At 55.3% G+C, this 18,172-nt stretch overlaps 1 pseudogene; it reads right to left on the reverse strand.

The window, feature by feature from the left end:
• Positions 1 to 18,172, reverse strand: part of LOC136005849 (hydrocephalus-inducing protein-like) — a 77,552-nt pseudogene that overhangs the window by 20,323 nt on the left and 39,057 nt on the right.

Genomic DNA, 18,172 nt, shown 5'->3' on the forward strand with positions numbered 1-18,172 from the left:
CCTCCCACCCACAGCAGCTCATCGCTCCCTGCAGGCACACTAAAGTGCTCTGCAGAGAAGGAATGGCACTTACCCCAGCTTCCTGCAACTCTGGCACGGTGGATGTGACTCTGAGCTTAAAGGCGAGAGGGCCTGCGCTCTTGTTGGCTATGGTGACGATCTTCTTCACCGTCTGCCCAATGCAGATGTTTCCTAGCTTCACCACCTTTCCTGGTGGATGCACAACGTCAACCTGAGGCAGTAGGGATTGATATCAAGCCAAAGGAAAGAAGGAGAAGAGGTTTTCTGCCGCTCTCGTGGCAGAAACACAAACCATGGTAGGCTGGGGAAGAGATGAGGAAATGAGAAAACCATGCTGGTTGCCACCTGCACTTTTAGCATTTAGATTTCATCTCACCTTCATTTCTATGCCCCTTCCTTGGGCCTCAACAGTCAGCTTCTCAGCCGGGGCACACGGAGGCAGCAACAAGCTGTTGTGGCTGTTGTCGTCTTTAGGTGTCCGTAGGAGCTGCGCACAGAGGGAAGAGAAACCACAGACAGCATGAGTTTCTGGACCTTCACCACGTGAACAGACTCCCCAGACGAGCCATCCCCTCCCATATTCTTTCCCCCCAGTGGCAGGGATTATCCAAGTCCCTCCACAGCCTGCCAGCAGAGCCGGCTAACCCTGGGATGCCGCCGGGCTTTGCCCTGCGCGCTGCCCCCGTCTCCCTGGCACAAGCCTGGGAATGCTGGAGCGCTGGGAATCTCCAGGAGCGTGCACAGACCTTCCCCCTCACCTGCTCCTCAGCAAGGTGCTGCTGGTCAAACTCCAGTGAGTAAACCCCACAGGGGTTCTTCACCACCACCGTCCCCTCTTCCCCATGGCTCTGTGGCAGCAGCGGTCCCAGCTCGAGCTCTGCGGGGCTCAACTCCAGCCGTGGCTGCAGACCACATCCCAGGACCGGCACCCGCAGGCGTTGGCTGCTCTGGCAAATCTGGATCTGCAGCTCGCCCCGGTAGCACTTCTGCAAAGAAGCAGCACAGAAAGCTCCTCCGTGAAGCCCCAGGTGACAGCGCCTCCAAGGCAACAATCGCCCCAGGCTCAGGGGTCTTCTCAGCACCTCTAAGCTGAACCCAAACCAGGCAGTTACTTAGAGCAGGGGCTACAGCATCTGCATGGCTCTGAGTAACTGCGGTGAGTCCTGCTGGGGAGTGTAAGTGGTCAGTTGGCTACCAGATGGATCTAAAACAGCCTATCAGGGGTTTTCACCTAGTCGTGGGGGAGCGCAACGCACGTGAGAAAAGTCTGCTTTCTCAGACACAGTCCTGGCGCTGCAGCACCGGGCAAACATCAGCTGTGTGAAAGAGGCAGCTGAGCTCTCACTGGACAGAAATAAGGATCGTCTTCTCTGCTCAGTGCTTGGCTCTGGTCAAAGCCAGACACGAGACGCTGAAATCTCCACGAGCAATTGAAAGATCCCTGCGACTGTCCCAAGCCATGGAAGCACTTGGGTCCATCCTGTCACACGCTGCCAGTTTCCAAGTCACGGTGGCCACATGCAAACTGCCTTTGGGAATGCTCCACCATTTAAGCTGACTCCCAAACTGCGTGGGACCGTGCAGGGGAAACTGAGGAACGGTGGGCACAGGGCTGGCAGAAAGCTCCACGCGGAGGCAGAGCTCATTCCCCGCTCCCTGTGCTGGCCTCCCCTTACCACACTGCCCTGACAGACCTCCTGGGGGTGACACCCACCAAACTCACCTCTTCCGTGGGTGAAAAACGGACTTGGACATGGCACTGCTGTCCTGGATCGAGGGTTCCACCTGAGGGCAGCACCTCAAAGCCACAGGGCGCGGGCCTCATCTCCTCCCACAGCTTGTCATGCTCGCTCGCTGGCAGATGCTTGTCCACCTGCGCACAGAAACCAGTCGCGTGAGGTCTCCTTGGTCTGCGAGGACAGACCCTCGGTTCCTGCAGTGCTCCGAGATGCTGGCACGGTGCAGGGAGCACCTTCATCCCACCCAGACGTGGCCACCCCTGCCTAGAACTGGAGGGCAAACATGTTGGCAGGGCAGGCAGATGGGGAGGCAGTGTCCTCGGAGGGGGAGGAATGGGTGAAGATGGCAGAGAAGTGAAGCGTCAGCTAGTGAGCAGGCCCAGGTGAACCAGCCTTGCTCTGTACCCTCAAAAGCTTCCTCAAGCGAGCTGCAGCCCAAGTGCTCAGGCAGCCAGAGGGGCGGGAAAGCCAAGAGAGGCAAAGAAAACCCAACCGAGAAGTTGTGTGTTACACGTTGTCTGTGCTTTACCTCCTTAACAGCCTCATTCATGCTCATGGACCATTTACAGGGGACCTGGGACGTGTTGTGGAGCTGGATGGTTTCTTCCTGCCACTGCCCACACTGGACAGAGGAGAACTCCAGCCTGTCCCTCGAGAGGCAGAGGGACGGCTCAGCCACAATGGCACGCAGGCGGACCTGGAACGTGGGGCCTCCTCTGACCTAGAGAAGGACAGAGCATCCAGTTGAGAGCACGGCTGACACTCGCTGCTGTGCCCAACCTGCTGCCTGCCCCACAAGCTGGCCTACCTTGATGGGCAGGAGCACATCCACCTTTCCCAGGGGCACGTTGGCACTTTGTGGGTCGAAGCACACTTCAAATGTCTTGGTCTCACAGCAGGGCAGGTGCTTCACAAGGTCCAGGCACACGCTGAAGCCTGAACACAGGAAAATCAAGCAGCTGAGATACACAAGCAACAGGAAATGGCTCAGGAGCATGGCAAGGCCACAGGGGTGTCCTGGCTGGCAGCTCTGTGAAAGACCCCTTTCCATCTCCAGAGAAGCTGCTCTTCTCCCCTTGTCACTGCCCAAAGCAAAAGGATTTTCACAGCCAGAATCCAGGGGTTGCAGGGTAAAACCGAACCACATTGGTTGAGGAGCTCCAGCAATTCCTTCAGCAGGCATCTCAGGGAAGGACGCATACACCTCTCCAAAGGACAATTTCCAACTAAGATACCAAATGCTGTGGTGTTCCCTGGACAGTGGCTTAGAAGAGACGCCTGGCCACCCCTCACAGACAGCAGTCCCCATGTGACGGAGCTGCAGCCTTACCCCAAGGCCTCTTTGAGAAGCCTGTTTCGATACGGCACAGGATCCCACAGGCCGTTCAATAAGGCTGAGCAGAAGTGCTCTGGCACTAGGAACTCTAAGCAAAGCACTTCCGAACCACAGAGGGTCCATCTGGCTGCAACATAAACCCTCAGAGTGCACAAAGAAACTCCGATGGTGCTCACGGGAGCCAAGAGCAGAAGATGCTGAGAATCGATCACGCTGATCAGCCTATCTGGCCCCTGCAATGACTTTTTAGGGCAGCCACAGGCAGACCAGGTCTCTGGGCACTGCTCGACAGAATTCACGCTCTTGAACAGGGCACCGGCCAGAGGGGTACTAAGGAGGAAAAAGCTGCCCAAGGAAGTACTCAAATCTCCCCATGCCCAATGGCTCCAGCTGATGTGGCAGAGACAGCCCCTTCAAGCCCCCGTGAAGCCACTGGTTACCTGTGTTATACAGGACATATCCATCGGCCTTGAAAGATTCAGGGAAGTGCCCGGTGTTGGTGATCTTCACCATGTGTGTGTGGATGTCACCAGGAACGACATAGCCAAGGTCCAGGACGTATTCGGGCAGCTCAGCTCTGAAAGGAGGAGGAAGGACACTCTGTAAAGCCCAGCATGGCGTGGGGTGGAGAAGCAAATGGAGTGGATAATTCTGTATCCACTGCTGTGAAAACTCAAGCCAAGCCCAGGAAACCCAAGGCCTGACCTGAGCACCCAGTAATAAGACTTGGCTAAGTCATGGGGAGTGCAGGGCCTAGGATTTATCAGCCACCAACGGGATCTTCGAGTCAGTTTAAAGTGGGTACTGGACACAGTTCCTATGCTGTGAAAAGCCATTGCAGAGAAGTCCACTGCGTCTCCACGGGTCTCAATGAAACTGCTAAGCTGGTGTCCGGCCCAAGCCTGAAACTGCTTCAGGACCTTCTCATAGGATTTCCTTGCAGAGGATACCTCCACTGCTCTGCAGCCAGATCTGTCCCCAAAGCAGCGCTTGAGAGTATCGCGTGCAGTAACCAACACTACAAGATTGCTGTGAAGGTCTTTTTGCAGGCAATCCCACTTGGAAAAGCACATAAGGGATCTGGACCATTCCCTGCTCTTCCTGCTTAGTGGGGTCTGCTTCTCGGCACAAAGACACCGGCTTGGAGATGCCCCTTTCACAGCTGGTCAGCAGGGGTGGTGCCTGTGCTGTCTGCAAGGGCTTGCTGGTCTGCACCCCCTCAGCTCTGAGAACAGAACCCAGCAACTGTGGGGAGTGGAGCACCTCCAGAGCTCAGGGTAGCACTGTGCAAGTGAGGACACCGAGCTGCCCAGAGGGAGCACGGCGTAGCTCTCAGCATCAGGCCCTTTCGGAAGTCTTCAGCTATTCCCAGCTCTGAGACACAAGGAGCTCTCAGGGGCAGGGCTGCACTGCTGGCTGTTACCCTCGCGGCCCCTGGAGACAGGCTACAGGAGTCCCTACTAACTTGAGAAGCCTCCGATGTACACGCTGGTGAAAGGCAGTGTCCTCTGGGGGACGGGAGGCGAGAGCTTTCTGCTGCTCCAGGGCATGCTCCTCAATCAGCATCTCCTCCATCTGCATCTGCAGCTGAGCATCCCACTGAGGAAAGGAAAGACAGGGGCTGGTTAGCCAAGGTCCTTCCCAAGGCACAAGCTTGTCTCGGGTGGAGAATCCCACCCTGCTCTTGTTGAGAGGGGCGATGGAGTCAGTCTGCCTCACTGATCGGTGTCTGTGACACTTCCTGCTCTCTCAGGCAGGATCATATCCCCACAGAAATGAACTCCAGTGTCTCTGCCTGCCCAGTTATCAAAGCTGATCTGGACAGACACACAAACAAGCCAGAAACCTTCCAAAGCTCCAAGTATGTCCCTGCCTCCAGTCAGTGCCAAAGCAGCCTGGACAAAAGCTCTCCTGGAAAGGGAACCATGAGAGAGCTGGAGCCTCCTGGAGATACAGAACACAGCACAGCCTCAGGATGCATTCAGGCTGCTGCTTTACGCTCTGTAAACCTGGCAGGGTTTGGCCGGTGAGCAACAAACCCCCCAGCACCGCCCTGTGTGTCCTTCAGAGCACCAGAAACCCAACTGCCCGAGCACAGCTTTCAGCATCTCCCTGGGGTAGTCAGGAGCTGGCGCATCGCCACGAGGGACAACTCCCAGAGGTGGGCAGCCCAAGGGGCACGCTGAGCTGATACACTCCGTGGCCAGGGGCGTGCAGGGAGGTGCCCAGTGCCGGCAGGGCCCTGGGCAGCTGCCGTGGGGCGCAGGGGCTCCAGTGTCTCGCAGGAGGGTGGCACGTGCGGGACAGGGCAGCAGCTCTACTCACCACGGTGCCCGAGTCGTCCACGCGGGGCTCGGCTGCCACAGCCTCCCCCAAAGCAATGGCCTCTTCTCTCTGGCTGCCTTTGTCCAGCTTTTCTTTGGCCTTTAGGAGGATCTTCTCATATTTGGCGTTGCCTGAAAGCACAGAACACCACCCATAGCAGTGGGGCAGCACAAATCCCACGGAAGACGGGAAGCCCCATTCCCCCGACACCCAGACACAAACTGCTCCAGCAATGTAGGGAAAGGAGATCCTGCTGCTTCTCACCCCCACCCGTCTTTCTCGCCACACAGGAGCATCTCAGCCCCACAGCGTGATGCAAACCCAACCCCTGTCAAAATCCCTGCCAGCCTCTATTACAGCTTTCCCAAGCTTTTCTGCCCAGCCATCATCTTCCCAGACCTCTTGGCAAGCTGTGCACGATGGTTCCTGTGGCAAAGCCCACATGGGCTCGTCTGCCAGAGGCTAAAGAAGCAACCAGAGGGCTGACCCTGTCTGACAGCCCTGAAACCTCCAGGCCTGCTGGAGGTGCCTGTGAGCTGCCCTGTGGGCATATGGCATGGGGGAAAGCCGAGCAGACAGGCAGTGCTCACCTTTGATGTTCCTGGGCAGGTCCAAGTGGATCCTGGGAAAGGTCCCCTCTCCTTTCAGGGAGATTTTTTCTGGCTCCAGGTGACCCAGTTGGATCTGGAAAGCCCTGCAGAAGACTCCAGGCACTCCTGGCAGGTAATACACTTTCAGCACTTGCTGCTTGCCAGGTTCAACGTAACCCTGCAGGGCACACAAGAGGGAGGGACGTAGTGTACCAAAGAGGATTCAGTGGAGGGATGGCTCACATGACAGACGCGCTGAGAACACAAGACAGGTTCTCATACATAAGAAAACATCAGACATCACCACCTCCAGCTTTCCTGTATCCAAATGCCTGAGTCTCACAGCTCTTCTGCTCACAGGGTTTACCCTCTGCTAGCCAGAGCCAGGCACAACAAACCAAAGCTCTTTCACCAGCTGCTCTGGAAGAACGGAGAAGGGCCTCTGCTTCCAGCAGGGCCAGCAGCTCCTGGCAGCAGCTTACAGGAGAGGACATCAGCATGTCACCCCTCAGACGGACAGGCACTGAGGACTTGGCCCTTTGGCTTCCTCTTCCCATCGCAAAAGGGAACCAAGACAGGAACACTGCTCCAGCTCTAAGACACCCAGGCAGGATGACAAGCTGGGATGGAGTGATGCTCCAGTGATGGCACAACCAGAGAGCTCAGCTCTCAGCTCCAAAGAGCTCCCGGAGCACTCGTGCCTCCCACTGGTGCTTGCTGTAGGACAGCAGAGCCAGCGGCGCCCAAGGACAATCAGGGGCTCCGTTAGGATTCTGCTCGATGGACCTCCTCTGCCTCTGCAACAGTCGCTCACAGCCTTGTGTCTCCTGGCTGGTTTTGGACGGGGCTTGTGTGTTCATTCCCCCTGTTTTCCCCCAAAACGCTCTCCTGGGCAGCCTGACACAGACCGGGTGAAGCCCTTGTGCTACTCACCCTGCTGGGCACGACCAGGGGCACGCCAGGCAGAGGGCTGGCTGCAGTGCCTGTGCCGGGGCTCAGCACCGCAAAGGCAAATCCCAGCTTCCCACTGTTTTGCAGGGTCACCGCTGCTTCCGTGACTTTGTTAAACACCTGAGGCGAGGGCAGAAGAGCAGGAAGTTACAGGCACACGTCTGCTGCCGAGAATTTCATTCCTCTTCCATCGGGTTGAAAGCAAAGGAACACAGCCCAGAAGCAGGGAGCGCACAGGAGAGATGGGCACTGGGCTCTCTGGGTTAGCCTGGGCAGCCCGCGGCCACAGGGTACCCCTGGGCCCTACACAGGAACAGCTATTTGTGGCAGAGGTGCAATAGCAACCATGGAAAGATCAGTAATAAAGCAAGTAGGGGACACAAGCTCTCTGCACTTGAAGGTGTCACCCAACTGCGAGCTGAAACGCAGGAGGAGGCATTGGGGCATTTCAGGAGAAAAGGCACCTGCACACAAGTATTTGTGGGCACAACACAAGCCAAAAGGGAGGGAGAGAGGGCAACGCACACAAGGGCCAACAGCTGGAAACAGCTGTGGGGGTTGTAACAGGAAAGAAGTACAGTGAGGGTTATTCGGGGACATTCTATCCGGCTACGGTGACTGGAAGCCCAGGTCAGCTGCCTCCTTGGTTGATGAATCAGGAGCATTAAAAGAGAGCACCTCATTTGGGCTTTAGGAGCAGATCAGCGGATGGATGTCTCAGGGACACATCCCTCTGCAGATCACCACTGGGATCCTGCCTGCCCCAGGAGGCAGCGTTAGTTAGAGGAGGGATTCCCAGCTTTGGGCTGGGCTGGGGTGGAGATGGCCATTAAACGCCAGCTTGGAGGTATCCCCCAAACGTTGGACTTCCAAGCCACAGAGCCAGCGAAGCAGCTGGGAAGGGGGGAGAGCCCTGGACCCGGGTGGGCAGCAGCCCACCGGTCATGCTTGGAGGCAAGGAGCACTGACAAGAGCAGCGTGCGGCACCTGCAGCCCGCAGTCGATCTCGGTGGTGTCCAGGAGGTAGCTGATGCGCGAGGCCTCCCCACGCAGAGCCACCTCGTAGCTCGGGCCTCCCTCCACCCCGCACAGCGCCGTGACCTGGCTGACGGTGTTGGCGTGGCCGAAGAAGGAGAAGCAGACGCGCTGGCTCTGGCCCGGCTGCAGCTCACCGTGCAGCGGCAGGATATCGAAAACCTGCACGCAGGGAGGAGAGATCCACACGTGGAGCACGGGATTGACGCAGGAGAGCAGCCTCGGCTTGGGCCAAAGGACAGACGTGGCTGCAGGGGCCTCTTCCTCAAACACAGGCAATATCATCCTCATCTCACACTGCAGCCGTTCCACTCACCAACGGAGAGACCATGGGGAAAACCTTCTCCCACAGTCCCAATTAATGCAGTAGCTAATACACAACATTAATTTGTGGTGTCTCCTGGCAGCAGGAAATTCTCTCTGCTGCAGAACTTGCCTTCAAAAACACCTTTTCCTGCCCTCAGAAGAACATGAGACTGGGAGCTGAGAGCCCGTGCAGCCGGGGGCAGGATCCAGCCCAGCTCCTCGCACTCCTCATGCTTTTCCCTGTCTCTGATTCACATCCTGCTCTCTCCAGATGCTGCAGCAAATGCTGCCGCAGCAAATGCTGCTGCAGCAAATGCTGCTGCAGGAATTTCCTACCCACCACTTGATGAGGACCAAGATGGATAAAGTCCTCCATAGCTGCCGCACAAGGAGTGTTCTTGACCAGCCCTATAACACCTCCCATGTGGCCTCTCCAATGACCAGCGATGCGCTTGTTATGACATGAGGCCACTCTGGCAGCAGCACCCAGGACACCAGTGGGAGTGGGAGTACGTAACTGCTTGCTACACTGGAAATGTGGAAGTGAGACAGATTCCCACTTACCTCCTCCACACCCAAGGCGAGGGGCTCTGTCTCCATGAACCTGGAAAAAGAACAGACCTTTGCTCAGGGACCTTGTAGTGGGAGGGAGGGAAGTCTGCACAGCAGCTCCTCGGCAGGATGGGGCCCCTGCGGGGGCATCAGTGGTGTGAGCTCAGCAATGAGCTCCAAAACTGGGATGGAGCAGGTCAACGCCTGGCAATGACACTGGTACAGCAGCGCTGCAGGCAGCTGGCAACTGCTTGCCTCCAGATCTGCTATCTCCTGCTGCGTGATTCTGAAGATCCATTCCGTCACTGGAGAAAACACCTTGGTGCAAAGGCTTAGCTCAGCTATGAGCTCTCAGAGGTCCAAGGGCTGAGGCTTAGGGTTAGTCTGTCTCTAACCACGTGGGTCTACAACAAGAGTAACCATGAGAGATTCATGCCTCAGAAGTCAGAGAAAGGGCACACGTTGGTCTACACTGCCTATGTCCAGCCACACAGCAACAGTTGGATTGTGTTGCTCATATGATCACTCTGCCCCAGGTAGCAGCAATGACCAAAGAGCAAGGAGGAAAGAACGGGCTGGACAATTAGAAAGAAAAAAATTTAAACACACAAAGTCTTGTTGAGGCAGAGAAACAGCATTTTTCTCTCCTGACCAAAATAAATGTGTGCGACTGATCCTGGGAGTCTCTGATGACCAGCTCCAGCAAGGTCCCAGGTAAGGAAAGTTCCAGTCTTTGATCTCCCCTTCATGAGACCTGATGCTTGATTCCCTCCATGTCAGACTGAGTTAGAGCTGATGATTTAGAATACCAACAGTGCTTAGTGTGGACCAGAAATAACATCTGACACGCTGCTCTTCTGCAGGCTCCTAATGAACACTTTGAGGTGGTAACACCTTGGAGACCATCTTCATTTCCAGCTCTGGCACACAGCATCCCATGGTGTCTGCTGAGCACCCCGGAGTGCTCCAGTGCCCTAGTCGTCTCCCCCAAGCCCTCCTAATAGCCACAGCTCATCTCCAGTTCCCAAGAGGTCACCTCCTCCGAGTCAGATCCCAATTCCCTTCACACAGCTGCTTCTTGATCGTTTCCCTTGTTTGTAATAACAGCACTTCAGTGCCACGTGGTGAACTTTGCTGGGTTTCCTAGGGCATTACGGAAAACCATTTGCTACCGTCCTTCAAACTGCCCAGAGCAGACTTTTGTGCTATGCAGAGAAGCCGCAGCAGAAGGAGCACTAGGAATGTGCTTCTAGATGTGCTTCAGCACCACTACAAGTTTGCTCTTGGCCTTGGAAACCATAGACCACCACTGCATGGTCCTCCTTCCCAGGGATGTCCATACAAGGGCTCCCTCCAGCATCTACATCTGGACCTAAAGTCACAGCAGAACCTGCCATTCCTCACTAAAACTCTACATAGCTCTTCTGTGAATGTGACGTGCAGTTCAAGAGATGAACACTCACTTCAAGGGGCTGTTTGCCTCAGGCCACGAAGATCTGAGAAAGCAGCTTTCTACATCAGCCCTCCTGCCCCCAGGAACCCATACAGGCCTACAGCAAAGCAGAGCAAGGGACTGCGACAGCAGTGTGTCACTCTGGTGGCAGTGCCTGGGTAGGATCTTAGTACAAAATGACAACAGATGGGCTTAGCAGGGAAGGACACCTTCTACATCCGCTTCTCCAAGTGCCGAAGCATGCCTTTGCAGCTGCAGAGATAAAGCAGGACTCCAGCTTATGGCTATGTGAAAAGGGTCAGTAGTGTCCTACAGTCCCAGCCTGGCTGGAGAATGCTGTCTCCTTCCCAGCATCAAACCGGTGGAGATCACCTGTTCCCTGAGCACCTTGGCTGAGCACAACTGAGAGGTGTGACTTCCTCAAGGGAAGGTTGAAAACAATTTGGCAGATCAGGCAAATGGCCTCAGGCTTTGCAAACCACAATCAGGACACCAGGAAGAAGAGCTTCCAGGAGGGGGAGAGGTGCGCATACCTCACTGGGTTCACCTGGCTGTCCTTCAGGAATGCCCAGTGGTACTGGACAACCAGTGGGCTGCAGTTGGTCATCTCCATGTAACGCACATCCTTGGTGTCATTCAAGATGCAGCCAAAGTCCACGGCCGTGGTCTGGATCTGGAGATTTGGGAAGTAGACTTCTCCCCGGACGGTGACCTGCTCTTCGTGAGGATGCTCCAGGAACTTGATCTTCAGAGCCTTCTCCGCTGCCCGGATAAGCAAATCCTCCTCATAAGCAGGGTTAAATCCGATGCAGAGTTGAAGTTCCTCCCCTGTCCTCAGCTTCATGGGCTGCAAGCAGATGAAGAGAAAATGTTCAACGTGTGACCCCAACACGGGCTTCTCGCTTCATCCTTCATTTTCTTCACGCTGTCTGACCAAGCACCGCACTTTTTTCTGAAGCTGCCTGAGGCTCACGGTTCTGTGCTCTGCACCAATACAAGAGGAAATCCACATTGGTCTCCTGAATTCTGGAGCCGCAGAAGCCACCTGCTAAACACAACCAAAGCAGCACTCTGGCACCCAGGCCTTCGCCCTCACTCTGGAGGAACTCCTTTAGCCTGCAGCACAGCGGTGGCTGCACCTCTGACAACACGTGCACTGCAGAGCCCATGCCCAACACCTTCCGCACACACCAGGGCAGGAGCCAGACAGCAGCTGGAGAAGCCTACCTCAGCCTTCCCAAAGGCAGGGCTGCCCTCAAAGACAGCAAGCTGTTCCCCAGCTTATCTGAAGATGGCTGCTGGAGAGCTGGCATGCCTTCCAGCAGACACCTTTCCTACAGCTTGCCCACAGCTGGGTGCCTGCTCCCTCCTCCCCCTGTCTTCAAGCCAGGAGGTCTCTTCCCGATTCAGATGGCATTCTGTTTCCTTCAGCAGCTCGTTTCACATCTGATTTAGCTTGGGCCACTTTACTGCAGACTCTACAGAACACACTTCCATCATGGAGGACCTCCCAACAGAGACACACCACCACGTTCATCCCTCTTCAAAGCCCAGCAGCAAGAAAGTCCGGGGCTGCTCACCTGAGCATCTGCAGGGAGAGGCTGCTGGTCCGCAGTGCAGATGGAGAAGGGCTGCTCTAAGGCAAGGACCACACTGAGGGGCAGCAAGCACATGTTCTTTACAGAGAGAGGCTTATACATCACAGCCAGGACACCACTGGGGTGCTACAGAAACAGGAGACAAGAAAAAATGACCTTGAAGTGGCCATGGACCTCCTCCCCTTCAGACGCATTTCAAATTTTCCAACCCCAAAAGTGCATCCATCTCTATTTACTCTTTTGATTGGTTTCTACCCCTCTGCAAAGTTTGTCCTCCAACTCTAGCAGACGCTTTCGCGTTTAGAACCCACAGCCTTCCCCAGGGGACAGGGAAACAGTCTCGCGTACAGATGAGGGAGCAGCCCCCCAGAGGAGGCAGCTGCTTCAGCAAGATCCAAAACAGAAAGTGAACCCACTCTGGCTCCAGTTGTGTGTCCTCTCCTGCCCAGAGAGGACACACAGGCACAAGGCACAAGGCCATTTCCACTCCCATACAGTAGTTTCTTACCACCCTATCAGCTCTGCCAGGCCCGTAAGGCAGTGATGCTGCTCAGAGGAGGCAAGCAAGCAGGATATGGCCTGCAGCGGACAGCCTGCAGCAGCCCGAGGTCAGCTTTGAACATTCACGGGCACATGCAGACAGCTCCAAACCTCAACAGTCTGGCCGCAACCTGCTGCCCCTGCTGCACTGACAAGATGTTGCAGCCTCAAAGCTAAGCTCAGCCTAAGCCTTTTCCTCCTGTCCATGCATTGCTCCGTGCTTCCTGCATGGTTTATCTAAACTAGACAGTCTTTGGGAAACTAACTGTGGATGTATTGGCATCCAACTCCTGCAGTGTCGCAGCACGCAACACATGGGAGCATGTGGCATCAAGCAGACCACAGGCAGACATCAGGGGGAGCTGAAAAGCTTCTGATTAGATGTGAACCGCCTGCTCACAGGATTTGTGCTTCTCTGGAAGCCTGGGAAGTGGAGGAGAGACCTGAAACCGCAGAAACTAAATCATGAGCTATCTGCTCTTTTTCAGACACCTCGCGCGAGGGGGAAAGGTGATGCAGGAGTCGGGATCCAGACACTAAAGGGCACACACGTTGCACTGGTGCTCTCATCGCTGCAGCTGAAGGGCACTCGTGGGTCCTTTGAAGAAGGTGAGGCTCGGGAAAGGCAAAGAGGCAGCACCCATACCGACAGCAGGGAAGGCAAAGAGGTGCAAGAGATGCCAGTTTTTCCTCATCAGCTTGAGGAGTTGACAGAAATCTCAGCTTTTCTCAGCTTCCCTACACGATCGCTGCTCGGACATCACCACACCTTGGAAGATCCTCAAAACCCTGCCTACAGACACTGGCGTCTCTCTAGAGGGGGGCATGCTCCCCCTCGCCAGAGCAGCTGTAATCTCAGTTCTACCTGGCTCAACTTAGAGAACAGCCTCATCTCTAGCAGCATCCTCACTCCTCTCACCACCACCACAGGGAGCGTGAGGAGGGATCTGCTCTCCACCTGCAGCCCCAGCACACCAAGTGGCTCTTCCAAAGCCCACGCTGCTCTCACGGGTCCCACATCTCAGCCCGTGCCCTTGGCTCAGCAGCTCAATTCTGTCTCCACCTCGAGAAGGGCAGAATAGAGCTGCGGAGACTGTCCCCAGCCCCACAGGGGTGAAATAATGATCTCGGCATTCATGACAAAAGCTGGGCCTGGCTCAAGTCAACAGCCAAAGCTCTGTGGACTTGGAGAACTTCCTCCTTAGGACACAGGCACACCCCAGCCACACCAGTCAGTGCCAGGATGCAATGCAGAGACTCACCTTCTCCACCCGGAAAGTGATTTCTCGGCTGGATATTTGCAGAGCAGGAGCAATGAACTCGCACGTGACGTCCACCTGCACGATCAGATTCTTCACTCCCTCCTTGCCCACGATGGCGTGACACAGCAGCTTCTCCTTCACCACCTGCATGCGAGCCACACGGCCCCCAGCGGGTGTTATCAGGGTGTCCACAAAACACACTGCATCTTTGAGCCGCCCACCCACACGCCCCATTACTGCATGAAGTTACAGCCATTGGTCTCCTCAGGAGCCCTCTCTTCTTTATAAGCTGCATCCTCTTTGTTCTGCACTCACGCGTCCCTCGTGTTACAACCCAACCACCACAAAAGGCCCTCAGGAGTCTTGTGCTGCCTACAGCTCTCAGAACAATCCCTGCCCAAACGGTTATTGCTTTGCTTTGTCCCACTGCCAAACAAAATGCTTACCGAAAACTGTAGGAACTCATTAAAAAAAAACAAACCAGACTGTATGAAGGGAAACAGGGGATAGAAGGATCAATGCCAGCAAATCCTCCCTTGCAAGTTTAGTGGAAAGGATCCCTGGGAAAACCCCAGACAGACAGCCTGCCTTCCTAGGATGTACTGTGTCCCCCTAGACCTGCCTGTAAAACAAACCTCCCCAGGAAAGAGATGTCTTCAACCTGGCATGAAAACCCTCTACTTAAGCTGGATGCTCTTACATCCAAGACTTTTCCTGATTCCTCCTCATGGTTTCACTTCCCCACATTCCTCCCTTTTTTCCTCTCTCTTCCCTCTGATAGACCACCACAACCCAACTCCTCCTCAGAGCCTAGAGACGTCAGAATCACCTGTGCTGCACGTGCACCACAGGGTCTTGGGCTTCTAACCAGCCTCAAGAGTATGAAGTTCTCGAGACCTAGGGAAGGTGGAAGACCCAATCCCAGGCTCTTGGCTTGGACTGCACGAGCCAGGTAGCCACAGCTGAGCTCACAGATGCCCATTTGGCTTTCCAGGAAGGCACCCTCACCAGTGGCCTGACCATTTCCCTTCTGGTTCCTTCTTCCCTCTTCAGCAAAGCCTTATGGGCTCAGGACTGCACACGGACAGTCCCATCGGAGTCAACCACCTGAGAGATCAAGTCTTCCTCAAGCTACCACCCAGGCAATCCTTTAAAACCCCTCTCAAACTCTAGCAGAAGCAGAAGCTTAATGCACATTTATTCCCCATTCACTTAAACACTTGTGCCCAGTGCTCCTGGAGCCAGGGAAGGCACACCGGGGTCAGACGGCAGCTCCTCTGCAGAGCTGGATTTCCCCCGGAGAGAAGGGTCCAGGGAGGAGAACACTCAGTGACTCTGCTGAAATCTGCCCCTCTGAGCTGCAACCCAAGGGTGCTGCAAGACCTGCCTGCCCTCGGCACACAGGGGCTGGCTGAGGGAGCGGGGCGAGCGCTGATGGGAATACTGACACAAGTCAAGCTCTCAGTTCTAATGATCCCTGGAACACTTTCCCATGTGGACGGACATCATTCGGATCATTAGAGCTGGCACACTGGGTTCATTTCTCTCGTCCCGGTCTCCGGGACGGACAAGCTCCCGGCCCGTGTCTGTCTACAGAGGAAAATCAATGCTGCTCCCAGACACTCCCTACCTTCCTGGGTGTTTTGTTTCACTCGCTGCTTCCCCACACAGACAACTGGCCATTTCTTTAGTTACTTTCTGCCTGGGCTCCCAGTCTACCTCTAACTTTAAGGCCAGCTGAGAAAACTGGGGCTGCTCAGCCTGGAGAAGAGAAACCGCGGGGAGACCTCAGAGCAGCCTTCCACTAGCTGAACGGGGCCTACAAGGATGCCGGACACGGACTCTTCTCAGGAACTGCAGCAACAGGACAAGGGGTAATGGACTTAAACTCAAACAGGGCGAGTTCAGGTTAGATACAAGGAAGAGGTCCTTCACTGTGAGGATGGTGAGGCACTGGCACAGGTTGCCAAAGCAGTGGTGAATGCTCCATCCCTGGCAGGGTTCAAGGCCATGCTGGACAGAGCCTGGGGCGACAGTGCCTTCAGGCCATGTTTTGCTACCACCAAGTTGGCTGTATGGTAGCCATGGAACTCAAAAAGCCTCAGCAACTGATGGTGGCGAGCATGGAAAGCAACTGGTGCTGCCACAGTAACTTATGGCAGGAAACCAGGTTCTCAGAAGCACTTGCCCATTTGCTCAGGCAAATGTCAAGGGGCTGCACAAATGCCCTGCTGCAGAACTCACCTGGGGGGTGCTGCAGGAGCCTTCCAGCACCACCTCCGCTGTCTGGCCGGGCATCAGCTCCGTCCTCAGCGACTGAAGCTTCAGCACAGGGCCACAGGAGGAAACCTTGCCCTTGCTCTTACTGATGCGAGGGAGACGCTTGCACTGCTCAAGTGTGGTGCCACCTTCTGTGGTCCAATAGAGCAGATGGGTGCGTCGTCCTTTGTTTGTCATCTTGAAGCGGTAACAGCAGGGATCCAGGCTAGAGGAGAAGCAGAGACACAAAATGGCAGGGGAGCTGCTATTTGCCACTGGTCACCCAGCTTCAGCACCCTGAGGGCACGACCTGACTGCACACTCGGCTTCACCAAAAGCCAGACCTTGGCTGCCCCTAGGTTTGTCACCATCCAGCAGCTGCTCTGCTGGCACCCTTCCAGCAAGGAAGAGCTTCGTAAAGAGCCTGCCCCACATGCAAGTAGCTGGAGGAACAGCCTCGCTGCCATTCCACCTTCCCCTTGGGAGCTGTTGTTCATGCCTCTGAGGCGTCTCGTAGGGAGCATCCAACCCTCATTGCCCCCAATGTACCACCCTCTGGTGGCGGCTCTGCAGCCGACAGCAATGGCAACAGCTCCAAACTGAGCCCGCAGGCAAAGACATAAAGGGGGGCAGAAGACAACTACATGAATCACATGGACACTGTCCCCTCCATTGTGCAGCCAGCTTGTGGCTGCACTGAGCACAGGAAACTCTGGACAAGCACCAACCTCCCTGCGATGTCCCTGCGTACGTGGAGGGCTCGTGGGTGCGTATTTTACCTCTCCAAATCTATCCCAAGTACTTAAGGTAGGATTAAGCTGCTCTTTCTACCCCAAGAATTCAGGTATCGGAGCACCACGGACCCTCTTTGCAGCCACAGAAAGGAAGAGCCACCCCAAGAAAACTGTTCTTCTTCTCTGAGGAGGTCTCCAACACAAGGCAAACAGCACTTTTTTCCTCCTGCTTTCAAGAACATGACTGGTTTCAGACACACACGTTGGGACCACTGAATCCTCTCCTTCCAGCTCACCAATTTCAATCGAGACTCTTCATTTATCCCACTCCACCTCAGCAGACTTCCACACTTCCACACTTCCTCCCCCTTCCAGAGCTGGTCCTGCATCCACACTCGCTTGCCCGTGCCTCGGGAAGCAGGCAGGAGAAACCAGGGAAGAGCCACCACGTCTAATAAAGAGCAACCGGGCACGGAGTGGGGTAGAGGAGCCAACTGGGGGATGACACAGGGCAAAGAAATTCTGCTGCTCCTCCAGGGCTCCTGGCCAGAGGGGAAATAAACCAGCACCATTCATTCAGTCGAGGAGCTGCTAACAAGCTACTGCCCAGGCTTGCTGCTGCTCTGAGATCTTACTCCAGACGGAATGGCAAGGCAAGCAATATCACTGCAAAGAGAAACATGTCTATACTTGTAAGGCAGCATTTCTCAGCTGGAGGCTTCCAGGACCTGCTCTCTTCCTCCAAATCTTTGTTTGATAAAGTGAGGAGACAAATGGATTATGACTAAAGACAATTCAGCAACAACTTAGCAACTGCTCTCCAGCTCGGTGGCTTTCAGAGTACCTACTGACTTGCAGATGGCCATAAAATGTTTCCAAAGGAAGCCCTGTGGCTTCAGGGAAGCAGAGCCAGGACTGTGAGCACTGAAGAAGCTTGAGGGACTGCAGCAGAACTCCTCCTTGCTGAGCCCATGGGGAAGTTTGAGCTGAGAGATTCCCTACCTGAAGCAGGGCGCCAGGTTGAGCTCCGGGCCAAAGGGTTTGTCAATGACAATCGTGGTGCCAACGCCAACAGCCTGGACGGGGATGACATAGGCACGACTGTTCTCAATGAACAGCACCACCTCGTCCTTGAATTGCTCCGTGTCATCCAAGTTTGCAGTGACAGCCAGAGACACCTCGGCCTTGGCAGGGATCACTCCCTGACTGGGTCCAACGGTCCAGCACGAGTCTGCACCAGCCTGGAAGACAACCAACACTCATTTAGGACGGAAACCACGGACCTGGCTGCCACCAGCCAAGGCCTGCCCAGACAACACGTTCACACCGAGCCAGTGGGTGTGAAGATTCCACTGACATTCATGCACAGCTTCTCTGGCTCGTGCTGACACAGGGCAGCTCGCTTGGAAAGGAGCCCTGAGAGCTCCGCTCCAAACGTGAATCTGAGAGTCTGCTCCCTGACAAAGCTCAT

Source organism: Lathamus discolor, chromosome Z (genome assembly GCF_037157495.1).
Source record: "Lathamus discolor isolate bLatDis1 chromosome Z, bLatDis1.hap1, whole genome shotgun sequence".
In the NCBI taxonomy this organism is placed as follows: Eukaryota; Metazoa; Chordata; class Aves; order Psittaciformes; family Psittacidae; genus Lathamus; species Lathamus discolor.